This window comes from Phoxinus phoxinus, assembly GCF_949152265.1.
Source record: "Phoxinus phoxinus genome assembly, chromosome: 18".
Lineage (NCBI taxonomy): Eukaryota > Metazoa > Chordata > Actinopteri > Cypriniformes > Leuciscidae > Phoxinus > Phoxinus phoxinus.
The window spans coordinates 18,828,289-18,836,531 of NC_136893.1; positions in this window are offsets into that span (position 1 = coordinate 18,828,289).

Sequence of the window (8,243 nt, forward strand, 5' to 3'; positions counted from 1 at the left end):
AGGCAGGGGGTGAAAACTTTTGAACCGGATGAAGATGTTCAAATGTTTCTTATTTTGTTTAAATATATATAAAAGAAATCATTTAGTACAGCCCTTCGGAAGCAACAGAATATACTTACAGTACTTGTGTCCCGGAAGTACAATTTTGTAATGAATAGGCAGGAGGATGCAATTGCAATACTCAATTTATTAATTTAAAGAAGAAAATAGCACAGGTCAGGGACAAACACTCAGGTGGAATGAAGCAGGGACGAGATGGCGATCCGGTGGTGGTGCGGTGAATCAACGTGCTCGAGTGAACCCAGGAACCGTGGAACATCAAACGACACGAGGAACAGGCGAACTCCAACGAAGAAACTTCACAGACGAGGCACAGGAAACAGGACACACACCGAGGAACAACCAACAACGATCTGACAACATGAGAGAGAAATGACTGGGGTTAAATAGGCAACTGGGATTGAAGACAGCTGGTGACACTAATCAACACAACGAGTAACCACACAATACACTCACACAAACACATCAGCATGAGACAGCCGATTCATGAACCGTGACAAATTTACCTTGAACTTGTATGTTTTCAACATTGAATGAGTCTTCTAAAAGATTCTGTTGAGAAATCCACAAAAAAGCATTTAATTGCACAGTGTGTAACAAGTGAGAACGAAATCATCACAGCTCTCTATTGTTTGTTCTTTAACAAGACAAAAACAAAACATGATACCACTGACATCAGTACAACATTTTCTGGACTCAAGGCTGTTGAATATAATTTCAAAATATTAATCTCAATTGCTTGAATGGCTTCAATTGCATCAATGGAAAGGCAAAATAATAATCGAATGGCAAAGACATCTTTCATTATACATTATAATTCATTCAGTTTACTTTTCATCAACCGCAAACAACAGAGAGTTGGTCCCATGTTTAATTCAGTTCCAGAATGCAATCAACAGGAACCTCAAGGGAATAGTGGAAAAAAGTTATCAAAGTCAAGTATGCTATGCAAAACCAGTCAATGTTTTGTTACCAATAAGCTTAAGAATCTCAGCTAATCATCTTCATTCCTGATTTCTATTACTATGGCCTTGCCCTTAGGAACATTCTTGCTTTGGAAAAATAATTTTAGAAACAGCCTAATGTCTTTCTCAAGGGCAATGTTTCATTCAGCAACATTAAAAGTGCAGCCTTCATAGCAAAGTCTTCCTCAGATCCGCTAACCTGGAAAGTTGCAACCCTGTTAGATTGTTGCAGTTATGTAAGCTGTCTATCTCTTCGTTGTTACATAATGTATATATAACATGTGGCTTGAAGGTTTTTGCACAAGATCTGTGTGTTCTCAGAATAGGTTCTGCCTCGAAGGACAAACTGAGAGAATGATTCAATTCAAATCCATTTGACTCTCTTTACTCTTTTTGTAAACATTTTCTGCATGTCTTCCTGTTTCTCAGGACATGCGGAGATTGGTGTCTTCTGGGGGTTTCGTGAGTATTACTGTGCATTGATGTTTTTATTTTTATTATACAGTGGATATAAATGTAAATTAAAGTGTAGGTTTGAAGAATTTCATTTTTTTAAATATTTTTACAATGTCATATGTAAATAAACAATGTTTACTCTTTCTCTGTTATCTGGACTGGGAAATTCACATTTATTTGATGCCTTTTGCCAGCTTTCGCCAGCTCCAGGGCTTTCGTGAAAACTACCGACTGTAATTCCGCATTTTTGTATCCCCATACGGACAGTCTCAACAGAAGGATATACAAATCAGTTATTGTAAGAGTAGGTTTATAACAGACAATTGTACCACACTTTGTCTACACTTTAAAAAGCATCACGGTAAAAATTAGGGATGCACCTATTCAAAATTCAAATTCATTGTTTCATTTTAAAAGTAACAAAGCTTTTTGAAATTTTTGGATGGCAGGCACGCTACAAATGTTTAGTGAAGTTTTGTTCACGCATCAACAGAAAACAGAATTTAAAAGATTTTAGATTTATGAAACCATGTCATTGCCAATTAAATATGAATAATGTCAATCCAGACAGCTGACATGTTTAACAGTTGTTTATCCACGTTGTGTCATGAAATAGACGCTGAACACCGGAGAAGTGCTTATTAAATGGTCCCAAAACCATTTCGGCCCGAACTCAAAAAGAGCTGTTTTGGGCTAAATGTCGGTGCGTCCCTAGTAAAAAATACTATGGCAACAGCTTTCTTCCTGGCACGCCACAGAGTTTTGCTTCGGGGAGTTGAACTGACCGGTAGTTTTTTTTTTTTTCTGGCTTAAAATGCTGTTAGTCATCCAGTTTGAAAAGGAGTCTACAAACATGGAGGTTTCTCCGATTTTCTGATGCGATGTTCTCCCCATATTTACAATTCTTTGCAGCCTTTAATCACTGCCTGCCATGCTTTGGATCCTTCACCTGGGAACGACACCATTAATAAAAGTCAACACCATTGTGACTATGTCTCAATCAGCTCCCTAGTTTAGTAGTCAGGGCGCTGATCAGGGAGTCTAAAATTTTAAGGGCCGTCTCAAACACAAAATCCTTCCAGTGACCTGAAACCTTTGCTCCCTAAAAAGTCCCACAATGCACTGTGAAAACCAGGGAGCATCGATGCCCATGTTCGCAAAATGGAAGTTCTGAAGTGTGAAACATAAATAATGCAAGTACAACTACACATAATGACACGCAAAATATATATTTTTTAAAATACAAACCATTTTTTATAATAATAAAATATAATATAGATCCAGATACTATCACTGATAATTAGTCAAGCAAAGCATCACTGTGTGAGAAAAAAAATCAAATAATATCTATAATAAATGTAACATACAGTACCATAACAATTCAGCAAAAACTGTATTCTTCCCACTCATTAGTGATGAAATATGGAAATGTGAAAAACATTATTTCAGAAAATGTCAGCAAGAAACGCAAGAAAAGAGAAGACATACAGTCTCTGCTCCTAGAGGGGCTGTAATGAGACAGAAGATGAGATGAATGAATAAATATTTTCCAAATAGCAATTGGGCACTCCTACAGTTTTTATTAAAATCAGATGCTTCAAAAACAAATCCAAAACAGAACTTTGTTGCTTGTGACTTCATTAGTTGTATGCAGTCTTGTGTGCTTTCAAAAATGTCTCAAAATAAACTAAATTATTCCCCAAAAAATAAGTATTAAGTCACAATTATGAGTCATTACTTGCAAATGTCTCCCGTGCTATTATTATTATTATTATTATTGAGGAGGAGGAGGAGGAGGAGGATGAGGAGGAGGAAAATGATCTTGGTAAAATGAATAGTTGCCAGACTACAGCAGGTGTTGGTAACAGGTGGATATTTCCTCTCGCACCTCAGAGAGAGAATCAGAACAGAGTAAGTGGGGCATGAACAGAAATAAAAAAAGAAGAAAAAGTTGCTCAAAAGCTTTGTAAAGTTCCAGCAGCTCATCTGGACATGAGGGGGAGGATAACAAAGCAAAGCACAATGGCTGTGTAGGGCTGCCAATCAGCAGGCAGTCGGCGCTTTTATTCATCCCTCCATTTCACTCGGATTCATGCTGTCCTTTTATTATAGGATGTAGATATCAAGTACCCACTGGCCATTGGCCCTCCTTCACATGCTGAGCTCGATTCTGTAATGGAAAAAAAAATTGCTGCTTTATCCCGACATGGGAATACAAAGCCTTCTTCAGTCTCAATCGATATGGTTCTGGCTCTGATAGAGAATAGGGCACTAGATCCTCCCCTTGGTAATATAGAGTTTACATCTAGTGCTTTTCCCAAGCAAAAAAAATGCTCTGATGTCTTCACCAAAACGCAGTGGTTTAATAAAGTTAATTAAAACAGGCATTGCAGCAGAATATCTGAACAAACTGTTTCAGGGTCATTTCATGGCAATACCAGAAAGTAAAACACACCAAACAAATTATGAACTGATGATCCACCACCAATGTAAAATATGTTATCCTATTCCAGCTTAATATGCAGAAATATAAGATATATGTACGTTTATGCCACCCAAAATTGTAAACGAAGAAGATCTAATAAATCGCATCACAAGGACACACACAGTCCCAAATGCTTCACTAGCAGCTTTCATGAGATGTGACATCAAAAGCAGCAGACAGGAAAATATCACACTTAAATAAATTAAATTAAATAAAGAATAAAATACATGAATTAATAAATAAGTAAATAAATACATAAAGCAAATAAGTAAGTGTAAAAGTAAGTCTAGTAAAATAATACAATTAAATAAAATACAGTAATATTGATTATAACAATGAAATATTGGCCATATATACTGTATGTTGCAAAAACATGCTATTTCATCAGATTACACAGCAACTTTTGAACAAACGTCAATGGAAGATGTTTTTTAGGATCCAGATAGAGTTGTCCAACAAGCTAAAACTTGATCTCTTCATTCTGATCAGCTCGAAATAGCAACATTAACGCAACTAATGTGAGTGTGATTATCCAAACAATGAAAGGCTGCTTGAAAAACCTGGTTGAAACCATTTTTTGTCTTCATTTTTGTGAACTGGTTATGCTAATGATGCATAAAATAAAAAATAAAAAGGACAGCAGAAAAAGCCCTATACATCTACCAACGGAGTAAGTTGCTCTTAATTGTAGTCAGATATTAATTTTGATGTTTTAGCAAAATCCTTACTCAACTACTGAGCAAACTTAGGCTTTTCATAATTCAAATAGTTAACTCTTAGTCCAAACCCCTAGAAAGCAGAATCCTGTTTTTTTTGCTTCATGTTACTCAGTGTTCATACTCATTTACACAGGCTTAGCAATTAATCTAGGGTATTTATAAACCAACTTTTCACACTGTACATTCCTAAAACCTGGGCTAACATTCTTATTTGCATATTTGCAGTGTCAGTGTCAGTGTCATTGATTGGACTAACGCAACACACAGCCATTTATATTTATTCATTTTGCAGACGCTTTTATACAAAGTGACTTACAAATTAGGAATACAACAAGCGATTCATCGTGAAGAGACTAAAAAAAAAACACAAGAAGTGCTCAGAATAAAAAGTTTCAGATATTGCTTGGAGTATCATCAACTAGAATAGGGAGGGATTAAAGGAAATCTTTTGAATGCTGTAAGGGATTCTGCATTCCGGATGAAGGTGGGACGCAGTGAACAAACATGTTCTGGTGAGTGATTCTGTGGCTCTCTGTGATGGTACCACAAGCTGTCGCTCAATTACCGATCGTAGGCTTCTAGTAGGGATGTAGACTCGTAAGAGCGAGTGGAAGTAGGAGGGTACTGAGCCTGTGGTAGATCTGTAAGCAAGTGTCAATACATTAAACTTGATGTGAGCAGCGCTGAGAGATAAAGAGAGAGCTGTGAATTGGGCCCCTTTGGGCTTGTTGAAGATAAGACGTGCTGTAGCGTTCTGAATCGTTTGCAGAGGTTTGATTGCACACAATGGAAGTCCAGCCAGAATAGCATTGCAGTAATCCAGCCTGGAAATGAACAAGGCCTGTAGAGAAGTTGTGTTGCATGCTCAGTTTGGAAAGGCTTGATCTTTCTGATGTTGTGTAGTGCAAACCTGCATGACCGAGCTGTCTTTGCAATGTGGTCTTTGAAGGTCAGCTGGTCCTCAAAGATTTCCCCAATATTTCTAACTGACCTTGATGGGGTAATAGATGATGTATTTAGCTGCTGGATGGTGAAATCGTGCTGTAGAGACCGAATGGCGATGAAGACGAGTAGCTCAGTCTTTGCCAGGTTGAGCTGCAAGTGATGCTCTTTTATCCATGCTGAGATGTCCACTAGACAGCTTGAGATATGTGCAGCTGCTGTATGGATCATCTGGTTGAAATCAAAGGTAGAGCTGTGTGTCATCACCATATAAATTTTAAGAGAAACCATCTGCCTGTATGATGGGTCCAAGTGATGTAGTGCATATGGAGAAGAGGAGGGGTCCAATCACTGAACCCTGAGGAACCCCTGTGATCAGTTGATGTGCTTTGGATACCTCACCTCTCCAGGCAACCCTGATAAACCTACCTGTGAGATAGGATTTAAACCAGTGAAGTGGAGTTCCTCTAATGCCCAGTGATGAGAGGGTGGACAGAAGGAATTAATGATTCACAGTGTGAAAGGCTGAAGATAGATCCAGGAGAATGAGAACCGATAATTTGGAATCAGCTTTTGCGATCCGCAGGTCTTCGCTGACCGACAGTATTCCAGTCTTGTTTGAATGGCCGTTCCAGTTGGTTATTCTGTGAGAGGAAAGATGATACCAGGTTGAAAGAAACTCGTTAAAGTGTTTTCGCTATGAATGGTAAGAGAGACAGGTCTGTAACAAGTGACATGTTTAATGTGGGATTTTAAAGCAGTGCGGTTACCCGAGCCTGCTTGAATGCGGTAGGGAAAATGCCAGTACGGAGAGATATGCTAATGATGTGTGTGAGTGCTGGTAAAAGTGTAGGAGAAATGGCTTGTAGAAGGTGTGAGGGAATGGGATCTAGAGGGCAGGTGGAAGGAAGACTGGGGAGGAAAAGTTTAGACACTTCTGCCTCAGAGAGGGGAGTGAAGAAGGAGAGAAGATTTCCTGTGTGTGTGGAGCTGAGAACTGACTGCTGATAGTTGTTGTTTTGTGAAGAAATGAGCAAAATCATCTGCAGTTAGAGAGGTGGTGGGTGGTGGCAGAGGGAGACAGAGGAGAGAGTTGAATGTTTTGAAAAGGTTTACTCGTGTTTGATGAGCTGTTGATTTTGTTGTGAAAATATGAACTTTAACAGAAAATCATGAGAGCAGAGACTGATACATACTCAGGTCAGACGGGTCTTTTGATTTGTTCCATTTTCTCTCTGCTGCCCTGAGTTTGGTCCGGTGTTCATGAAGAACATCAGATAACCAGGGGTTAGAGGGGTTAGCATATGCTGGCCTGGAGGAGAGAGGGCAGATATTTGTCCAGGGAAGAAGTTATAGTGGAACATAAAGTGTCCGTTGCGGTATTCACATCCAGGGGTCGGTGGTGCACAAGTAGTTAGTTGTAGATTAAAAGTAATAAAGAAATTATCTGAAATGTGCAGATATTTCACCAAAATGTTGTCTGAGATGCAGTTGCGTGTGTAAATTAGGTCAAGTGGGTTGCCTGATTTGTGAGTACTTGTGGTGATGAGCCATTTTAGATCAAATGAGGCTAGGAGAGAGAGGAAGTCTGTAGCATAAGGCTTCTCTAGATGTAGCAGCACACCCAGCACCTCTACAAAGGTGCCCAATCGACCTGGGGGCGATATATTACTACAATGTGGATTTTAGTTGTAACTAGCATGAAATTCAATTAATTTTTTATTCAGAGAAGAGTGGGTTGAGTATTTCCAAATGTTAGAAATGAGAAGAGCTGAGTCCCTACCCCTGCCAGACTGGCGAGGGGTGTGAGAGAAAGTGAAGTTGTTAGAGAGAGCAGCGGGGGTTGCTGAGTCTTCTGGTCTGGTCGAATCCAGGTCTCAGTCATAAAAGCTAGCATTGTGCATTCTCATATTACATATTGCAGGCTATACCATCAAGTTTTTTTTTCTTTCCTGAATGGAGTTTTTGGACTATAAAGATATGAATGAAAATATCTCCTCTTTATTCAAATTGAAACATTTTCCAATTACATTTTCCCTTCGAACGCTGTTTCTGTGACTGTCTCCAGTACGTGAATATAAGGTATGGTGGTTTCACACGGTAGACCTAACACCTCAACAACGGAGCAGTGTTTCATAACCCTGAGTATAAAGCAGTGCTAACCCAGCTTCTTAATTACTAGTGTGAAATTTTCCTCTACACAGGGTTAAAAGCGAGGTTTAGAACGTTGATAACCCGGGGTTAAGCACAGTGTGAAAACCACTCTTGAGTGCTATGGATGTTCTCTGGTCTGTTTATGCAAAGATAAGAAATGTCAGCCTACCATCAAGGTCTTCAAAGCGAGCTCCTGTCTCCGTCACCAGAAACAGAGTGCACACACACACACACACACACACACACACACACACACACACACACACACACACACACACACACACACACACACACACACACACACACACACACACACACACACACACACACACACACACACACACACACACACACACACACACACACACACACACACACACACACACACACACACACCCAGCTAAGGGCTATTCCCGCTCACTTCAAACAGAAACTTTAATAACAAGCACCCAATGTATCACT